This window comes from Bos grunniens, chromosome 7 (assembly GCF_055505025.1).
Source record: "Bos grunniens cultivar Pamir isolate PY7600 chromosome 7, Bosgru_T2T1.0, whole genome shotgun sequence".
In the NCBI taxonomy this organism is placed as follows: Eukaryota; Metazoa; Chordata; class Mammalia; order Artiodactyla; family Bovidae; genus Bos; species Bos grunniens.
In genome coordinates, this window is record NC_141171.1 from 103,219,452 (window position 1) to 103,240,299 (window position 20,848).

General features: G+C 36.7%; 1 long non-coding RNA gene across 5 annotated transcripts in view; it reads left to right on the plus strand.

Annotated features, from left to right (window-relative positions):
- The window catches only part of LOC147370068 (uncharacterized), a 175,475-nt gene that overhangs the window by 142,598 nt on the left and 12,029 nt on the right, over window positions 1-20,848 (plus strand). The window lies entirely within an intron of this gene.

Genomic DNA, 20,848 nt, shown 5'->3' on the forward strand with positions numbered 1-20,848 from the left:
TTCATTTTTTGAATTTTGAGTTTTAAGCCAGATTTTTCACTCTCCTCTGTCACTTTCATCAAGAGGCTCTTCAGTTCGTCTTCGTTTTCTGCCATAGGGTGGTGTCATCTGCATATCTGAGGTTATTGATATTTCTCCTGGCAATCTTGATTCCAGCTTGTGCTTCATCTAGCCTGGTATTTCGCATGATGCACTCTGCATATAGGAGTTCCCTAGTGGCTCAGCTGGTAAGGAATCCACCCATAATGCAGGAGACTTGGGTTCAATCCCTGGTTTAGGAAGATCCCCTGGAGAAGGGAAAGGCTACCCACTCCAATATTCTGGCCTGGAGAATTCCATGGACTCTATAGTCCATGGGGTCGCAAAGAGTTGGACATGACTGAGCAACTTTCACACACACACTCTGCATGTGACTTAAATAATCAAGGTGACAATGTACAGTCTTGACATACTCCTTTCCTAATTTGGAATCCATTCCATTGTTCCATATCTGGTTCTAACTGTTGCTTCTTGACCTGCATACAAATTTCTCAGGGGTTAGGTAAGGTGGTCTGATATTCCCATCTCTTGAAGAATTTTCCACAGTTTTTTGTGATCCACAGTCAAAGGGTTTGGTGTAATTAATAAAGCAGATGTTCGGATTATTGCTCAGCCATAAAAAAGAATGAAATTCTGTCATTTCAACAGTGTGGCTAGATCTTGAGTGTATTAGGCTTTAGTGGAGTAAATTAGACAAAGAAAGACAAATCCTCTGTTATCACTTACATGTGGAATCTGAAAAATAACATGAATGTATATGAATATATACAGGTGGCTCAGTGATAAAGAATCTGCCTGCCAAGCAGGAGATCTGGGTTTGATCCCTGAGTTGGGAAGATCCCCTGGAGAAGGAAATGACAACCCATTCCAGTATTCTTGCCTAGGAAATCCCATGAACAGAGGAGTCTGATGAGCTACAGTCCATGAGGTTGCAAAGAGTCAGATATGACTTAGCAACAAAATAACAAGAACAAATATGAATATATGACAGAACAAAAATAGACCCACTGATAAGGAGAACGAAGTTGTGGTTAGGAGTGAGGGAAGAGAAATGGGGAAGGGTACGGTAATGGAATATGATTAAGAGATACAAATTAAGTTTTGTAAAATAAATGAGAATAAGGATACAGTGTACAGCACAGGAAAATATAACTGTCATTTTATAATAACTTTAAATGGAAGTATACTCTATAAAATACTGAATCATTATGCTATATACCTAATACTAAGACCTTTTATCAGTAAAAAATTTTTAAATTAAAAATAAATTTTGTCTCAGTTCAAAAAGATAAATATCAAAAATTAAATGGAAACAACAATATTAAGAAATGATATAAACACAAATTTGTGATAGATTATTAATACAAAGTTTAATAAGTTTGTATATCAGATATTATTTGTTTTAAAAAAGTTTAACTGGCAAGTTAAAAAAGCCCAACATGCAAAAAAGCACACATATACAAAATTGAGTAATAAGGAGAAAATAAGCATGGAGAAAGAAGGAAAAATAGCAAAGAATATGATCGTATCAGTACCTAATGAAAATGTTAATATATGTTATCAAAATTTTTCAAATGCTTTATTTGCAAAAGCATGTTATTAAGAGAGCTATGCATTTTCTGGATATGGCATTTTACACCTAAGACATATTTAAATTTACTTTTAATACTTAGTGTTAGGAATAATTAATACTGATTGTTGATAATAAGCAGTATTAATTGAATGTATATGCAGATTGTTTTACTTGTTTTTGCTTTATTTACATTTATATGGCTTAACACATGTGGCTTGCAAATTAAATTTTGTATTCTGTTTGCTTTCATCTGTGATATAAAGGCAGTAAAAAATCAGAATAATTCAATATGCAATAATTTTATTGGATCCAAATAGATTTATTAAATATAAAATATATTTCAGTAAGATGTCACCTTTATAAATGATTAACACATTATGCTATAATTCACATATTGATTGATATATATTATTATTTAGTGTTAAAGGTTAGCAGATGATTACTTATACAGTTTAGTTAAGAATTTTGCAGTGGAGAACAGGTATAAAAATAGACTCTGGGAGTTTGGAGAAGTCCTGGACATTAACTGGAAAGTCAACTTGAATGCCTTCATTCAGAGTTACTAGAAAACTGAAAGTTTAAAATTAAAGAAATTATTATTGCGATTATTTGACTTTGCAAATTACTTTTTCTATTTTCTTTTTCTTTTTTTAAGAATGTAGAGAAATTGGTATAACAAATGCAACGACTTGAAAAAAAAATGTGGTTTATGTTCAGCTTGGTCACTGGCTGAAAATAAGGGTTTGGTGAAGCTGTTCTGCCAAGTTTAATGTGCGGCTTCCATGTAGGCTCTATCACGGTGCTTCTGTGGTCATTGTTTTTCAGGCAGCAAGAAGAGGCAGGTGGATATGGAAGGAAAGACAAATTTTGTTTAGGAAAGTCAACCTATTGTTTCTACTTACATCTTGGAGCCTAGTGTCATGGTCACACAGAGCTGAAAGAGTAGTTGTATTTCTGAAAGGGGTATGTGAGAATTGATATTGGGATGTGTGTCAGGAAGCATCTTTTGAAAGGATAAACTGTCTGTTTCCTGTCATTAAAATATTTAACAATTGATTGCTCATTGTGAAATGAAAATGAACCAGTACACCAATTCCAGACATAGCTTGATCCTGTTTATAATTATGGAAACCCAACAGATTTTTTTAATGTCTTATATTTATGATATAGTTGATGCCAAAGCAATGATGGTTTCTCTACATCTTGACAACTGATTTCACTATAGAAAAAAGTTATTCACAGTGCTATATTGGTTCATTATTGGTGTTCAGTTGCTAAGTCCTGTCTAGTTCTTCAGTCTGCATGGACTGCAGCATGCCAGGCTTCACTGTCCTTCACTATCTCCTGGAATTTGCTCAAAGTCATGCATCGAGTTGTGATGCCATCCAACCATCTCATTCCCTGTCAGCCCCTTCTACTTCTGCCCTCAGTCCTTCTCAACTTCAGGGTCTTTTTCCAATGAGTCAGCTTTTTGCATCAGGTGACCAAAGTAGGAGCCTCAGTTTCAGCTTCAGTCCTTCCAGTGAACACTCAGGGTTACTTTCCTTTAGGATTTACTGGTTTGTTCTTGCTTTCCAAGCGACTCTCAAGAGTCTTCTCCAGAACAATTTGAAAGCATCAACTCTTTGGTGCTTAGCCTCTTTTACATTCCCACTCTCACATCCATACATGACTACTGGAAAAACCACAGCTTTGACTATAACGGACCTTTGTCAGCAAAGGGATGTCTCTGGTTTTTATTATACTGTCTAGGTTTGTCATAACTTTTCTTCGAAGGAGAAAGTGTCTTTTAATTTTGTGGCTGCAGTCACTGTCTGCAGTGATTTTGGAGTCCAAGAAAATAAAATCTGCCACTGGTTTCACTTTTTCTCCATCTGTTTGCCCTAAAATGATGGGATCAGATGCCATGATCTTAGTATTTTCAATGTTGAATTTTAAACGAGCTTTTTCACTTGCCTCTGTCATCCTCATCAAGAGGCTCTTTAGTTCCTCTTTACTTTCTGCCATTTAATTAGTATCATCTGCATATCTGAAGCTGTTGATATTTTCTCTAGCAACCTTGATTCCAGCTTGTGATTCATCCAGCCCTGCATTTCTTGTGATGTACTCTGCATGTAAGTTGAATAAGCAGGTGACAATATACAGCCTTAATGTACTCTTTATTTAGTTTATTATCATAAGTCATATTCTGAATGTGAGTAAAATGTTCATTTATTCTGTAACTGAGTTGCCTGGTTTACTTTGCACCAAATAAAACTTTGTGTCATGGCTACTAAGCCTAGCTCCCAGAGAGGACAGTCAATGTTCTTTATATTCTAAGCACTTTTGGGCTAAGCTGAGATTTGGGAGTTTATTGACTAAGAAGAAAATAGCTAATAGATCCAAATAAATTAAAAAGAAGTGCTATCTGACTGCCTATGGTGAAATTAGGTTAAAAACAGGTTAAAAGTGTATCTGTGTAATCCTAGAACAAGGTATAAAATCTTATACCGAAATTGCTGTTCAATTCAAAATTCAGTGAAAGTGGTTATCTCTTTCAGCTCTAGAAGATTTTAAAATTGTGTTCTACACTCCGCTATTGTAATACAAGTCAGATCCACTGTCAAATTAAGCTTGATTGGACATATAATCTTTGAAAACTCCTTCCGCTTGTCTATATAACTTTATGATTTCTCTTTCAATCCTTTAAACTTAAAGGTTTAAGAGAACAAAATTACTTCGCCTTGAACCTGCAAATGACGCCTTCTAGCAGAAAGAGTGCCCATCAGTGTCACTGATGTCTTTTAAAAGAGTGAAAATGTTGACTAGTGTTCCTATAAATGTGCTTCCAGCCATCTAGCTTCATGTGAGAAAAATATATTTCCAACTGTATTTTATTTCCAAAGCAGCAGCAAACCTTCAGGGCTCTGGGAGGTTTTGTTGATCAAGATAATTCTTTAAAGCTGTTTGTGAGGAGTGACCGTTTGGATCATCTATCTTGATATTACTTGTTATTCATTTCTAATTTCATTTTTCACATTCTTTCACATTTTGGTGAAAATAAACTGTCAAATAAATTTTTGTCCATTTCCTAAGTATAGAGATGCACCCTGATTAAGCCATTGGATTTACATCAGTTTAAAAACATAAGGAAATTTTATTTATTTTTTTTTTTGCTATATACATATTTTGCTGTTTTTATCCATAACATACAGTAAGGACTTCACCACCATGAAAACATCTATGAAGTAGACAATGAAAATGCAGGCAATAAGAAATGTTCTAAACCTCTACTATAAATTTGTACACCAGTGAGTAATAGTGATATTTTACAAAACAGACTTTTGAATTCTGAAGTAATTTTTCAATTCTTAAGAAACACTTTTTCCCCCACTGCAACTGTTTTATTTTGCTCTGTTGAATTTCAGAGCAGAATCACTTTTGCTACTTAGTAATTAACAGATAAAATCTGTTATAATATGTCATTATAGATCATTGCCAAATAAAAAAGCAAGCACCAGATGGTGTGCTTTATGTTAAGCTACAGTGCACATGCATTAGAACTTTTCTTTTTTTTCTCTCCTAGGAAAGTTGCAATTTATTTTAGAGAGCTCCTTTACAGTATAGAAGCTGTGGAGCAAGAAGCTGTTTTGACTAGCATGAGATCCATACCAAGTGTGGCATCATCTCTGCCTTTAGTGCTCTGTAATAGATCGACTTAAGAAACAAAATAATGTTTTATTTATTTCCCTTTCTTCTTGTCTTCCTCCTCCTCTATCGTGTGGACAGTTGACATGGGGCAATAAGTCTATTGTCGGTACAGTGTTACTAAAAATATTAGAAGATCTCACAGTAGTAGCATTTCTTTATTTAGCTTTCTTTTATTGAAAACAATGTCAATATTTCATCACACCGCTATTACATTGAGAGAAAACATTCCTGTTCTCTACCGCTCAACACTGATGCGTGTCCTGCTCCTCCTGTCATTAATCCAGGCTCTTTTTATGGCCTTTGAACCACATGCCAAGACCTTTCTCGTCACTCATACCGGTCTTGAGTCCTTTTCCCCTTGTCCACTGCTGCGCGGGTCTGAGGTCGTCTTTCCTGCTTATCAGATGGGGCCGATCGTCCCCCACGTTAGGGTTTTCAAGCACAAAGCCTCAGCTTTCCCTCCATTCTCATATCTCTTCAGCTGTCTGGCTCCTTCTTGTTGATTTCTCCTTAAATATCAGGAAGGCCACCCCCACCCCATCTCTGATGCTCGCACTGAAACCTCCTTCCTTGATTTACGCTAGTCATCTATTTATCTTCTGTTAAATTATTGTTGATCTTCCTCACTATATCCAGAATGATAGGGACTGCTGCTGCTGCTAAGTCGCTTCAGTCGTGTCCGACTCTGTGCAACCCCATAGACGGCAGCCCACCAGGCTCCCTCGTCCCTGGGATTCTCCAGGCAAGAACACTGGAGTGAGTTACCATCTCCTTCTCCAATGCATGAAAGTGAAAAGTGAAAGAAGTCGCTCAGTCGTGTCCGACCCTCAGCGACCCCATGGACTGCAGCCTTCCAGGCTCCTCCGTCCATGGGATTTTCCAGGCAAGAGTACTGGAGTGGGGTGCCATTGCCTTCTCCGTGACAGGGACTACATAACCTTTATTCACTAATACATACCCAGATCCTTTGTACATCTAATTTTTAATACATATATACTAATTTTAAATAGCTAAAATTAAAAACATAAGAAAATAATAGCTGTGATATAATACTACTAAAGAAACTTAATGTATGGTCATTGCTTAATTATCAATACAAAGCTGATACATCTAACTCTGAAAAGAATTCAAATTGAATTGGAGTCTCTTCTCCACCCTCCATGGCCAAGGCCATTACTAGATGTAACAGAAGTGTGTGTGTGTGTGTGTGTGTCTGTCTTAGTCACTCAGTCATGTCTGACTCTTTGTGACCCCAGGGACTGTAGCCCACCAGGCATCTCTGCCCATGAGGTTCTCCAGGCAAAAATACTGGAGCGGGTTGCCATTCCCTTCTCCAAACAGAAGTGTACAGGAGGAGTTACAGTGCTTTGCATTTGTAGAAGTGTTTCCTCTGGTGAGAGCTGTTTAACTTAATGTAGTTTAATGAGACATCATTCACTGTCTTTACCAAGAACTGAGTGAAGTAATTATGCAAAATTTATCAGAATGGTTTAGGTAAAAGTTGTTACTGAAATGTAAAAGGTATTCTCTCTCCTTTAAAAAGGTATTTCTTCTGCACTTGAGTTTGGTGAATACTGCATACAAAATGTTCTTTGTGAATATTTGCAACGCTGTGTGCTCTAAGAAATGCACAAAGTTGGCAGAAAGTTTCACATTAACCCAGGTTACTGTTTTCACTTCTTGTTAAAATACGAAAATTTCAGAGACATTTCTGCATAAAGTGTAGTGAAGAAAATAAATCCTAACTTAAAGTACCATCGCTCTAAAGCACAGTAAACAGATACGGATCTGTCGCATTAAATGTTAATCTTCTATTTGCTGACTTACCTGCACTATAGGGAAGTGTGCTTCAACTTCCTGGCTGTTGATTGTATTGTGACTATTTTAGAGCTATTGTCTGTGGGGAATTTTAAATGTGCAAACCTTTCTATAACTCTACTTCAAAAAGTAAAATGAAAAAGGAAAGTTGAATACCATTGAATGAATAGAAGTGTCAGAATGGAGATTCGCTATGTATTGTGAATTATCTTGCTTGTATTGGCTGCAGTCAAGCTTTTGAGGTTAAATAAACAGTTCTCTGAGATGGACTGAGTGTGCTTCATTTGTACATAAACATGCTCAAGAACCATAATGATATTAGAAGTTTCAGAGCCTTGTATACATTGAACAAATGCGCACATTGTATCTGTAGGTGTTATTTATTCAACTCTTGTCATGCATTTCAGTGAGTGAAAAGTCACATGTGGATAGAAAGCACTTCCCTCAGAATCAAGTCAGAGATTCGTGTCTTCTTGCAAGAAGAGACCTGGCAAGAGGAAAGAGTATCTGAAGCGTTCAGTGCCATTCAAGTTCAGTTACGGAATAAACTTGCTGTCAGTCAAAGCTCAGATATATGGGCGGGGGCGGGGGGCGGGGGCGGGGGCGCAGTTTGTAAGCAAACTTCAATTCTGTTGGGTTGGAGGAAAAAAATGGAAAAGAGAAGCACAATGGACGAACTCACAATAGCGGCGGAAGGCTTCTGCACCGGCTCCCCTCAGAGACGGGAACGATTTTCATAGGGAAGTGGAAGAGAGAGATTTCTGTTCTTCTACCTTTTACCCCTAGATACCTAGACGGCCTCTATGCTGACTTCAGGAAGGAAGTCTAGATTTTTTGTTTGCTCTTTTGCAGATGACTTAAAACTCTACTTAGATTTTTTCTGTGGTAGAAAGATGACACATTCTTAATATCTAATAATCATTTTGTATATTTGTGTTTGCCAACTTCTTTCTCTAAGTTTTTTCTTTAAGATAGTGAATTGCTCATTATATAAAACAATATATGAAGAAGGAAAACATTTTCAACCCACATTTATACACCGTGACCAACCCTTCAGAGAGTTACTGCATGCTCCCTTATGTTGGAAGAATTTTTTGCATTTTATGCTTTCAAAAGGAGAAAAAAAATCCATGAGATAAATATGAAAGAATTCTTGTTCATTCCATGACGTTACATGAATAGTCCTCCTCTAGTTGACAAATGAATATCTGACAACAGGGTATCCTAGGCCTGGTAGTTAATTTGTAGACATTATTGATTCTTTTTTCCAGAAATGATCATACATTATTAGACTTTGCTTAGTGTAAGTCCCAATCGAAACATATTATTCCAATTCTTATATTTCTATTTGTTAAGCACACTCAGTGGAAATTTATCATCTGCAGTGACCAATTTAAAACTATTTTGGTTCTTAGTGTACTTAGGCTGAGATTGTCATAGCAAGTGTCAAAAGCAGCTAGATATTTTCCCCTATAATAATGTCTGGAAAATTATTCAAAAACAAATTTCTCTTAAAATGTTCTTATAATTAAAATGACTTAACTCTTTATTCTAAAATACTTTGAAAGGAAGGAAAACACATCAATTAGCTTTTATTCTTCTGAAGATGCTAGTCAAATTTTGCTTTTTCATGATAAACATTATCTATATTCTGGTAGACTAAGAATGGACTTCCCTGGTAGCTCAGCTAGTAAACAATTCGCCTGCAATGCAGTAAACCCTGGTTCAATTCCTGGGTCGGGAAGGTCCCCTGGAGAAGGGATAGGCTACCCACTCCAGTATTCTTGGGCTTCTCTGGTGGCTCAGTGGGTAAAGAATCTGCCTGCAATGTGGGAGACTTGGGTTTGATCCCTGGGTTGGGAAGATCCCCTGGAGGAGGGCATGGTAACCCACTCTAGTATTCTTGCCTGGAGTATTCCCATGGACAGAAGAGCTTAGCGGACTGCAGTCCATGGGGTCAGAAAGAGTCGGACACGATTGAGCAACTAAGCACAGCACAGATTGAGAATATTTTTGAAAACAATTACATTTCCCCTAGAATTAGCTATCTTACTGAATACCCACAAATTATTTTATTTATATTAATATACATACTTTGCACCTATGAAGCTACAGGTTTTTAACACCAGCTCGTAGTCCTAACTAAAGATTATAGATATAAAATATATTGCCACTCTGTGCATATATATATTCTAGGTGAATATCAAAATGAATTTACAGGCTTAATATAATCAAATATAAAAATAAAAATAATAAAGATGTTTTGCTTGAACCCTTCTACTGGAGGGAGGTGGGAGGGGGGTTCCAGATGGGGAACACGTGTACACCCGTGGCGGATTCATGTTGGTGTATGGCAAAACCAATACAATATTGTAAAGTAATTAGCCTCTAATTAAAAAAAAAAGAAAATAATTAAAAAAAAAACACTCAAACTTTAAAAAGAAAACTATGGAATATTTAATGGGATACCTTATGAAAATTTGACTTAAGAATTGATGACATGGACTTTGAACACATCATAAGTTCTTTCCAAATAGCTTAGAAACTTAACACATTTTAACTGGGTTGCCAGCATCTATGATGAAGTCCTTAGTCTTATATATATTTTTTTAGTAGCATATCGCTTCTCTGTTTAAATTTTTTTTTAATTTTCATTGGAGAATAGTTGATTCACAATGTTGCGTTAGTTTCTGCTGTACAGCAAAGTGAATCAGATATCCATACATCCATTCTCCTCAGACATGCAGACGACACCACCCTGCTGGCAGGAAGTGAAGAAGAACTAAAGAGCCTCTTGATGAAAGTGAAAGAGGAGAGTGAAAAAGTTGGCTTAAAACTCAACATTCAGAAAACTAAGATCATGGCATCTGGTTCCATCACTTCATAGCAAATAGATGGGGAAACAGTGGTTCACTTTATTTATTTGGGCTCCAAAATCACTGCAGATGGTGACTGCAGCCATGAAATTAAAAGACACTTACTCCTTGGAAGGAAAGTTATGACCAACCTAGAGAGCGTATTATAAAACAGAGACATTATTTGGCAACAAAGGTGTAGTCAAGGCTATGGATTTTCCTGTGGTCATGTGTGGGTGTGAGAGTTGGACTGTGAAGAAAGCTGAGCACCAAAGAATTGATGCTTTTGAACTGTGGTGTTGGAGAAGACTCTTGAGAGTCCCTTAGACTGCAAGGAGATCCAACCAGTCCATCCTAAAGGAGATCAGTCCTGAGTGTTCATTGGAAAGACTGACGTTGAAGCTGAAACTCTAATACTCTGGCCACCTGATGTGAAGAACTGACTCATTTGAAAAGACCCTGATGCTGGGAAAGATTTAAGGTGGGAGGAGAAGGGGATGGCAGAGGATGAGATGGTTGGATGGCATCACTGACTCAATGGACATGGGTTTGGGTAAACTCCAGGAGTTGATGATGGACAGGGAGGCCTGGCGTGCTGCAGTTCATGGGGTCCCAAAGAGTCAGACACAACTGAGGGACTGAACTGAACTCATTCTTCTTCAGATTTTTTTTTCATATATGTTATTAATTAATATTGAGTTGGGTTCCCTGTGCTATATAGTGGTTCCTGGTTGATTATCTATTCTATATATGGTAGTGTGTATATGTTAATCTCAACCTTCTAATTTACTCCTTCCTGTCACTTTTCTCCTTTGGTAACCATAAGTTTATTTTTGAAGTCTGTGAGTCTTTCTGTTTTGTAAATTGATTCATTTGTATCATTTTTTTTTAGATTCCACATATAAGTGATACATAATGTATAATACATATTACATATACATGTATTAAGTGATACATAATATGTGTCTTTGTCTGTCTGACTTACTTCACTTAGTATGATTATTCCAGGTCCATCCATGTGGGTGCAAAAGGCATTTCATCCTTTCTATGGCTTAGTTATTGGAGAAGGCAATGGCACCCCACTCCAGTACTCTTGCCTGGAAAATCCCATGGATAGAGGAGCCTGGTAGGCTGCAGTCCATGGGGTCACTAAGAGTCAGACACGACTGGGTGACTTCACTTTCACTTTCCACTTTCATGCATTGGAGGGGGAAATGGCAACCCACTCCAGTGTTCTTGCCTGGAGAATCCCAGGGACGGGGGAGCCTGGTGGGCTTCCATCTATGGGGTCGCACAGAGTCGGACACGACTGAAGTGACTTAGCAGCAGCAGCATGGCTTAGTTATATCCCGTTGTATATTTGTTCCACATCTTCTTTATCTGTTCTTTTGTCAGTGGACATTTAGGTTGCTTCCATGGCCTGGCTATTATAAACAAGGCTGCAGTGAGCATTGGGGTGCACGTATCCTTTCAAACGATGTTTTCATCTGGAGGTATGCCCAGGAGTGAGATTGTTGGACCATACGATGCTTCCTTTTTAGTTTCTTGAGGCACCTCCATCTGCTCTCCATAGTGTTTGTACCAATTAACAATCCCACCAACAGTCAGAAAGTGTTCCATTTTTTTCAACACCCTCTCCAGCATTTATTTTTTGTAGACTTTTTAGTGAGGGATGTTCTCACTGATGTGAGGTGAAACCTTACTGTAGTTTTGATTTGCATTTATCTGATAATTAGCAATACTGAATGCCTCTTCATGTGCCTCTTGGTCATCTGTATGTCTTCTATGGAGATATGTCTATTTAGATCTTCTATCCATTTTTTGATTGAGTTTTTTTTGGATTTTTTGGCATAGAGTTGCATGAGTTGTTTATAAATTTTGGAGATTAACCTCTTGTTAGTCACATTGTTTGCAAATATTTTCTTCCATTCTGTGGGTTGTCTATTCATTTTTTTATGGTTTCCTTTGCTGCATATAAGTTGTTATGTTTAATTAAGTCCCATTTGCTTATGGGACTATATATAAGCTGTTATGTTTGCTGTATATAAGCTGTTATGTTTGCTTATATAAGCTGTTATGTTTAATTAAGTCCCATTGCTTATTTTTGTCTTAATTTTCATTATTCCTGGAGATAAATCCAAAAAAATATTGCTGTGATTTGTGTCAAGGAGTGTTTTGCTTATGTTTATATCTAAGAGTTTTATAATATTCAGCCTTACACTCAGGTCTTTAATCCACTTGAGTTTATTTTCATGTATGATGTTATAGAAAGTTATAATTGAATTTTTTTTTTACATGAACTGACCGTCAGTTCATGGATTTATCTCTGGGCTTTCTATCCTACTCTATTGACATGGTTTTTTTGCTTTTGTGCCAGCATCATACTTTTTTTATTACTTTAGCTTTGTAGTATAATCTGAAGTTAGGGAGCCTGATTTCTCCAGCTCCATTTTTCTTCTCAGAAGTGATTTAGCTTTTTTGTGGTCTTTTGTGTTCCCATGCCTGAGTGCATGTTCAGTCGCTCAGTTGTGTCTAACTCACCAGGCTCCATTGTCCATGGAATTTTCCTGGCAAGAGTAGTGGAGTGGGATGCCATTTCCCCCTACAGGGGATCTTCCTGACCCAGATATGGAACCCTAGTCTCCTGCGTCTCCTGCATTGCCAGGCAGAGACTTTACCACTGTGCCTCCTGGAAAACAGGTTTTAATATTTTTTCTTCTAGTTCTGTGAAAAATGCGATTTGTAGTTTGATAAAGATTGCATTGAATCTGTAGATTGCCTTTGCTGGTATAGTCATTTTGACAACACTGATTCTTCCAATTCAAGAACACGGTATATCTTCCCCTTTGTGTCATCTTTGATGTCTTTCATCAGTGTTTATCATTTTTGGGGTACAGTTTGTATACCTCCGTAGGTAAGTTTGTTCCTAGATATCTTATTCTTTTTTATGTGATGGTAAATGAGATTGTTTCCTTAATTTCTATTTCTGATCTTTTGTTGTTAATGTACAGGAATGCAGGAGATTTCTGTATATTAATTTCATACCCTACAACTTAAAAAAAATTCATTGATGACCTTTAGTAGTTTTCTGGTGGCCTCTAGGATTTTCTATGTGTTGTACCATGTTATCTGAAGACAGTGACAGTTTGACTTCATTTTCAATATGGATTCCTTTCCCTTTCCTCTCTGATTGCCATGGCTAGGACTTCCAAACCTCTGCTAAATAAAGTGGTGAGGCACCTTATGTTGCCCTGTATTTCTTTCCCTATTTACAAATTTCCATCTGAGATCATTCATATTATGTTTGAGAAAAGTTCTTTAATGATGTATTCAGTGTTCTTATGCTACTGATAAAGTATCTTAGCTTTTACTCTCCTGAAAATTTTTTAAATGAATGATATTTTTGTTGCATATAGAATTCTAAGTTGGCAATGTATTGGGTATGGAATTTCAAATTGGAAATTATTTTCTTTCAGCACATGAAGCATGCCATTCTCTTATCCTCTGCTTTCTATTATTTCTGTTGATAATTCAGGTTCAATCTTGTTGCTCTTTTGACAAGACTTCTTTTCTCTCTGCATACTTTTATGATCTTTTCTTTGCCTTTGGTTTTCAGTTGTTATACTGTGAAGTTCCTGGTTATGGTTTTGTTTGTATGGTTTTCTTCTTGTGATTTTTGTATTTTGAATATATGTGTTGATGTCTTCCATAAATTTTGCCACTTTCCCTTCCATTACATCTTCAAGCATTGCTTCTGCATCATTTTCTTTCTTATCTTTTGGAACACTGTTTACACTTCTTATGTATCCTGTTTTTGTTATATTCAGTTCAGTTCAGTCACTCAGTCGTGTCCAACTCTTTGTGATCCCATGAACTGCAGCACACCAGGCCTCCCTGTCCATCACCAACTCCCGGAGTTCACCCAAACTCAACTGCATCGAGTCAGTGATGCCATCCAGCCATCTCATCCTCTGTCGTCCCCTTCTCCTCCTGCCCCCAATTCCTCCCAGCATCAGGGTCTTTTCCAGTGAGTCAACTCTTCGCATGAGGTGGCCAAAGTACTGGAGTTTCAGCTTTAGCATCAGTCCTTCCAATGAACACCCAGGACTGATCTCCTTTAGGATGGACTGGTTGGATCTAAGGAGTAAGCGTCTTTTAATTTCATGGCTGCAATCACCATCTGCAGTGATTTTGGAGTCCCCCTAAATAAAGTCTGACACTGTTTCCACTGTTTTCCCATCTATTTCCCATGAAGTGATAGGACCAGATGCCATGATCGTAGTTTTCTGAATGTTGAGATTTAAGCCAACTTTTTCACTCTCCTCTTTCACTTTCATCAAGAGGCTTTTTAGTTCCTCTTCATTTGTTATATTATTTACTTCATTAATCTCTATGTTTTATTCTGGCTATTTTTTCCTGATTTGCCTTTTGATACTCATTCTTTTTTTACCTGCATCTAATATTCTATAAGCAATTGCATATTATTCTTAACATCAATTATATTTTCACTTGTCAGATTTTCATTTGTTCTTTTTCCTTATTTTTGTAGTATTCTGATGATTAATGTAATCTTTAAATTTCTTAAATATATGTAGTTTAGTTATTTGTTTATTTTTAAGTTTTTTTTTTGCCTCAACTTGCAGAATGTGGGATCTTAGTTCCTTGACAAGGGGTCAAACTCACGCCCCTTACAGTGGAAGCTTTGAATCTTAACCACTGGAATGCCAGGGAAGTACCTGTACTGTTGTTGGTGTTCAGTCACGAAATCATGCCCAACTCTTTGCGACCCTGTGGACTACAGCATGCCAGGCTTCCCTGCACTTCACTATCTCCCAGAGTTTTCTCAAACTCATGCCCATTAAGTGGATGATGCTATCTACCCATCTCATCTTTTGCCACCCCTTCTCCTTTTGTCTTCAGTCTTTCCTATCATCAGGATCTTTTCCAGTGGGTTGGCTCTTTATATTAGGTGGCTAAAGTATTTCAGCTACAGCTTCAGCATCAGTCCTTCCAATGAATATTCAGAATTGACTTCCTTTAGGATTGACTGGTTTGATGTCCTTGCAGTCCAAGGGATTTTCAAAAGTCTTCTCCAACACCACAGTTTGAAAGCTTCAATTCGTTGACACTCAACCTTCTTTATGGTCCAGCACTCACATTCATACATGACTACTGAAAACACCACAACTTTGTCTATACAGACCTTTTTTAGAAAAGTGTAGTTATTTTAAAGTCGATAACTGAATTATACATTACCAATGCCCATGTAGTTTCTTTATATGTTCCGATTTGTTTTGCAATTTACAGTCGCAGTTTAGTTTCCTTGTGTGTTGGAATTTTAAGTTAAAAATTTTAAGGTTATTTGAGATTCTCAATTATCCTCCTCTGAACATGGCTGAGATTGACCACTAGAAATCCCTGGTCACCTTAATCCGATAAAAGACTGAGGTGAATTGAAGCTGGATTTTTATTTTGGGGATGACTGGTTTATTTCTTGTTGGACCTTATTCTTAGGATTTACCACTTCAGCTTGCCAGCCAAAGCCCAAGGACTGAATAAGCCTTTGTTCAGTTCTCACCATCTACTTAATGCCATATGGTCTGTTCAAAATTATTTTCAGCTTATTAACCTGCCAGCTACCTGCTATGCATAGTTAAATATCTGTTGGGGGAAAGAAAAAAAAAAAAAAAAAGAGTACCAAATCCTGGGTACACATGTGTGCATCCTTACTCTCATAGGTCTTTGCCTCACAAATTTGTACTGCCCTGGAGATGCCCATTGCTTTCACACACGGACACACACATATATATATACAATATATATGTGTTAGATATATATGATGTAAGGATAGCTTATTTATGTTTAAAGAATGATGATTCTAAACTGCTAACCCACTACTTCAGCTTTGCAGAAAGTTGAATCTCATCATTCTATTTTAATACACATTAAGTGTTATATTTTTCAATGTTTACTTTTTCAGTCAAGGTTAGTGTCAGTGAACATTTGCACCCCCCTAATAAAGCCGAATTTCATTCATTTCCATTTTCTCTCCCTTTTCTCCTACTGCTACCCATCAAGTATGTCTGATGAAGATTTTTTTACTGATGCATTTTAACATAAATACTTTTGTAGATTGATATACTCATAGTGGGCTTTGGCTACATGGATCAAACAGAGAAGAATATGCATTCTCTGCCATATTTTAGAACTGTCCCCTTGCTTATGTTTGAACTGAGCCTTCTTTCTATAATCTACTTCTGTCTTCTCTTGACCTTTCAGGGATGCTTCTTGATTTCTGGCTCCCTGAGGATACTATGGAATTACATACATTCCATGACATTGTTATAAATATTGTTTTGTTTTTGAGAAGTGAGGGGTGGTATTAACATTTGATCATCATGAATCAGAACCAGAGTTTAAGTTAAAGCAGGTTTGTTTGGTTTTAGTCACCATTTCCTCCAAGTCTAGAAAACCTGGAAATTTCAAATTATTTTAATCACTACTTTATATACAAAATGTAATTTTGACCAAAGAGGGGGTTCCTTTTAACACAGAATCATTTTAATGCAATGAGTAAAAAGACTGTTTCATCTGTACTTCTGAAATACAAAGTGGATTTGCTTACCTTGCGTACATCTGGAATGTTTAGTTTCCTATTTATTGTAGTAACATATCTTGATTTTCCTATTCATTCAAGCTATGCAAACTTTATTGTTTTTTCTACATAAATAGCATTTAGATGTACGGTTTGATAATTGCTTTAGGGATTTATTAGGGCAATTTATTTTAATTATAATGATGCAGTCCTGAGATTTGTAAATGCTTAATAGCAAAGAGCATAGATTATTGGTATTACAGTATACTACATTCACTTTTTGCACATTTAAGACAAAAGTAAAATTTTCCAAGTTTTCTATAAAATTTTGATAATTTTATTTTTGACATTATCTACTAACTACCTTGTGGCTCAGAGGTTAAAGCGTCTGTCTGCAATGAGGGAGACCTGGGTTCAATCCCTGGGTCAGGAAGATCCCCTGGAGGAGGGCATGGCAACCCACTCCAGTACTCTTGCCTGGAGAATCCCATGGACGGAGGAGCCTGGTGGGCTACAGTCCACAGGGTTGCAAAGAGTCAGACACGCCTGAGTGACTTCACTTTCACTAAATACCTTAGCCAAGATTTTTAAAACAATGTTATAAGAAGTCCCTATGCCTGACAAAAGTAGTATGACTTTCACAAGGAGAATTCCAACTTTTGCCAGAAATATACAGTGGATATATGATGAACACAAATGTATAAACAATTTTACTGAGTGTTGCTATGGGAAATATTTATAAAAATACATACATAAGGTAATACCTTGGTTATGGCTTATTATCACAAACATTTAGCACAAGACATATTCTTATGAGAAAATTTTAGTTATTTTTCATGTAAATAAGATAAATAACTGCTCACCATAAAATCATCAATGGTATTTCAGAATCTTATTATGTATTTTGACTTTTGATATTGTTTTCTATATGGGTGTTCACACCCACAAACTTTTTGAAAACATGTTACTGTGTAAATATTGTTCATTATTTTGTATTTTATGTCATGCATTTATTGTGATTGATTTCTAAATATATTTTTCAAGGAATTAGAAATATTTTGACACTGTATTTGCAAACATCGGCAACTAAGAATGGTGTCTTTTAAGTTACTCACCTTGAATTGTCCAGCATGTACAATACGAGATATCAGCATCAGCAAAATTTTGCCTCATCAATATACCTTATCTAGTATGGTATATATATACCATACATTCTATGAAGAAAGCTGTCTGAAACAATAGTAACTTTTCTTTTAATTTTTCTAAAAGTTAAATAATTTACTATACAAAATCAATAGTACAGAGTTGCTCTTCAATTTTTAAGGCTATAAAAATGGAGACACTGTGTAGAAAAAATGCATTATATTGATATATATTTATAATAGTGCTGTATATGATATATTATTATTGTAAAATATTGTAAAATATTTTTCTGAAAAACAATGGAACGTTCAACCATGGCCTCTGTAACGCACTCCCAAAGCTGAGAACACAGGTCTTCTGGACATATACTCACAAGCTGATGAACAGTACAACTGCTTACTGCAACGTGAAAAGGCTGACATTAAAAAAGTAGTCAAAAGTTACACGACGTTAAAGATATGTTGACTGCTCTAATAGGTCTAGTGAGACAGAGGAGCATCTATTAACCCTTCCGTCCTAGTGATTCTGCATGGGGAGGTTAATCGGGGACTCCACCTGCCCAAACAGGAGCCTCAGGAGATGCAGGTCCATCCCTGGGTCGGGAAGATCCCCTGGAGGAGGAAATGACAACCCACCCCACTATCCTTTCCAGGGAAATGCCATGGACACCGGAGACGTGCGGGCTGCTGTCCTTGGGGTCACAAAGAGGCGACACGACGGAAGCAACTGAGCACACACGCACAGATTCAGTTCAGCTCAGTTCAGTCACTCAGTTGTGCACGACTCTTTGCGACCCCATGAATTACAGCACACCAGGTCTCCCTGTCCATCACCAACTCCCGGAGTTCACTCAGACTCACGTCCATCAAGTTGGTGATGCCATCCAGCCATCTCATCCTCTGTTGTCCCCTTCTCCTCTTGCCCCCAATTCCTCCCAGCATCAGAGTCTTTTCCAATGAGTCAACTCTTCGCATAAGGTGGCCAAAGTACTGGAGTTTCAGCTTTAGCATCATTCCTTCCAAAGAACACCCAGGGCTGATCTCCTTTAGAATGGACTGATTGGATCTCCTTGTAGTCACGCACATATTAATGAGATGCAAACCCAGCTTCCAATTCAGAGAGTCAAAAACGATAGTACTAATGGCAGGAGGAAACATTATTTCTTCTTAACTTATTCAGTTTTCCAACTAAGCGCTCAAAATGTAGAATACTTTCCAAGTTGATTTTACAATTGTGCTATAAACGAATTTTCTAATTTCCAGTAAATTCATGGCATCTGTTTTCCTCTTTGTTCTCTTGTTTTATAAGTTCATGCTTAATGATATTTTTAAAATAGATGATTATTTCAATGGCTATTTAAATGTAAGCTACCAGAGGCTAAGAGATATCAGATTGCTTTGTCTACTTTGTGTGTGTCTCTCTGGGTGTGTGTAATAGATTTTCTGATCTGGGGAATTTTAGGAGAAATAAAATTTTTATTTTTCAGAAAATGAAAGCATGAGTATTATCTGGACTGCAAATTGGGGGACAATATTGATTTCCCACTTCTAATATCTCCGAAATTATCACTTTAAGTAGATGTTAGCAGGTTGCTGGCTTTTTTTTACATAGCATTCAGAACAACCCTTGGATTATCATTTTAACCACCAGTGCCAGATGTTCTGTGTGCTTTTTTGGACATGTAAGCATCTCATTGAGCTCATTAAACTCCTGACCAAAATGTTCGTTCTTTTTTTGCCATGAAAGCTATTCATCTTGCCAGTCCATTAAACCCTAACAATAATTTTGACAAGTATAGGGCACCAGCTTCTGCCCACTTTATTCAGCTGTAATTTTCCCTCTGTGATTTGAACTTTTTTGTAAAATATCTAAATCAATATTTGAATAGATGTGGAGAGCTAAGTGTAGAGTATTTGTCTTTGCTTCATTAAAACCAAATATTAAATAAAGTGCTACTGTAATTTCTTTGTTTTCTTCTTCATACATGTTTTCTAATGTGAGAATTAGACTCTAACATTTGTTAGTGGCTCAGGTGGTAAAGAATCCACCTGCGAAGGAAACCCAAGTTTGATCCCTGGGTAAGGAGGATCCCCTGGAGAAGGGAATAGCAACCCACTCCAGTATTCTTGCCTGGAGAATTCCGTAGACAAAGGAGCCTGGAGGGCTACAGTCCATGGAATTACAAAGAGTCAGACATGACTGAGTGACTAACGCTTTGACTTTTGTTAGCAAGTACACTGTGAGATTAAAAAAAATATATATATAAGCAAAACAAAACATATAGAATTAAAAAAAAAAAACTTTCCTAGTATAGCAGGTTTTCAAATTTTAACTGTATGACTTGTTTTTAATTCAGAGTAATACACAGGTGCATAAAATGGAATTGTGCTCAAACACCCTGACTTTACCTGTACATTTTAGCTAATTGTAAGAATAAGTAATAATGTGTAAATGTGTATATATTATTCCATATAATAGGGTGGATAAAGGAAGGAGGCACACTCAAAAACCTTTTCTGTTTCAAATCACAGAGCTTCTATCTTTGTGACATTTTGAGACTAGTGGAAAAAAACACATTTTGAATCTGGTGGTGTCTAAAGGATATTATATGAGTTTGTAACATAGGGAATTCTGGTTGATTAGCAGAGCATGCCACCTTCAAACAGAGAAAGCATGGATGCACCTATTATTTTGCATGGCAGATTCATGTATATTTATTTGGAATTTTTCCCAACTTTCTGATACCTGGAATCAGGTAAAAACTTGATTCAAAATGATATTTTTATGAGTTGGCTGGTTGAATTGTAGGCAGTGAAGTAAATGCGCTCAATATTTTTTTTTATTATTATATAGGATCACAAGCATTAAAACATTCAATCAGTAGTCAAATAAGATGTTAATCTAGAATAAATAGAGACTTTAAAACAGCATTTTGTGTGTGTGTGAACTAGAAGTGAATTGGTATGTGGAATCTGAATCTGTAATACAGTGCTACATTTACAACTGCTGAAGATGTCATATTGGCAGTTCCATAACCTTAATTGATTTGGATTGGAATGGAGAGAAGAGAAATAATACCTAGCCAGTCAACAGGTATCCTTAGGGCGGCCCTCATCAAAATCACTATCATCTCTT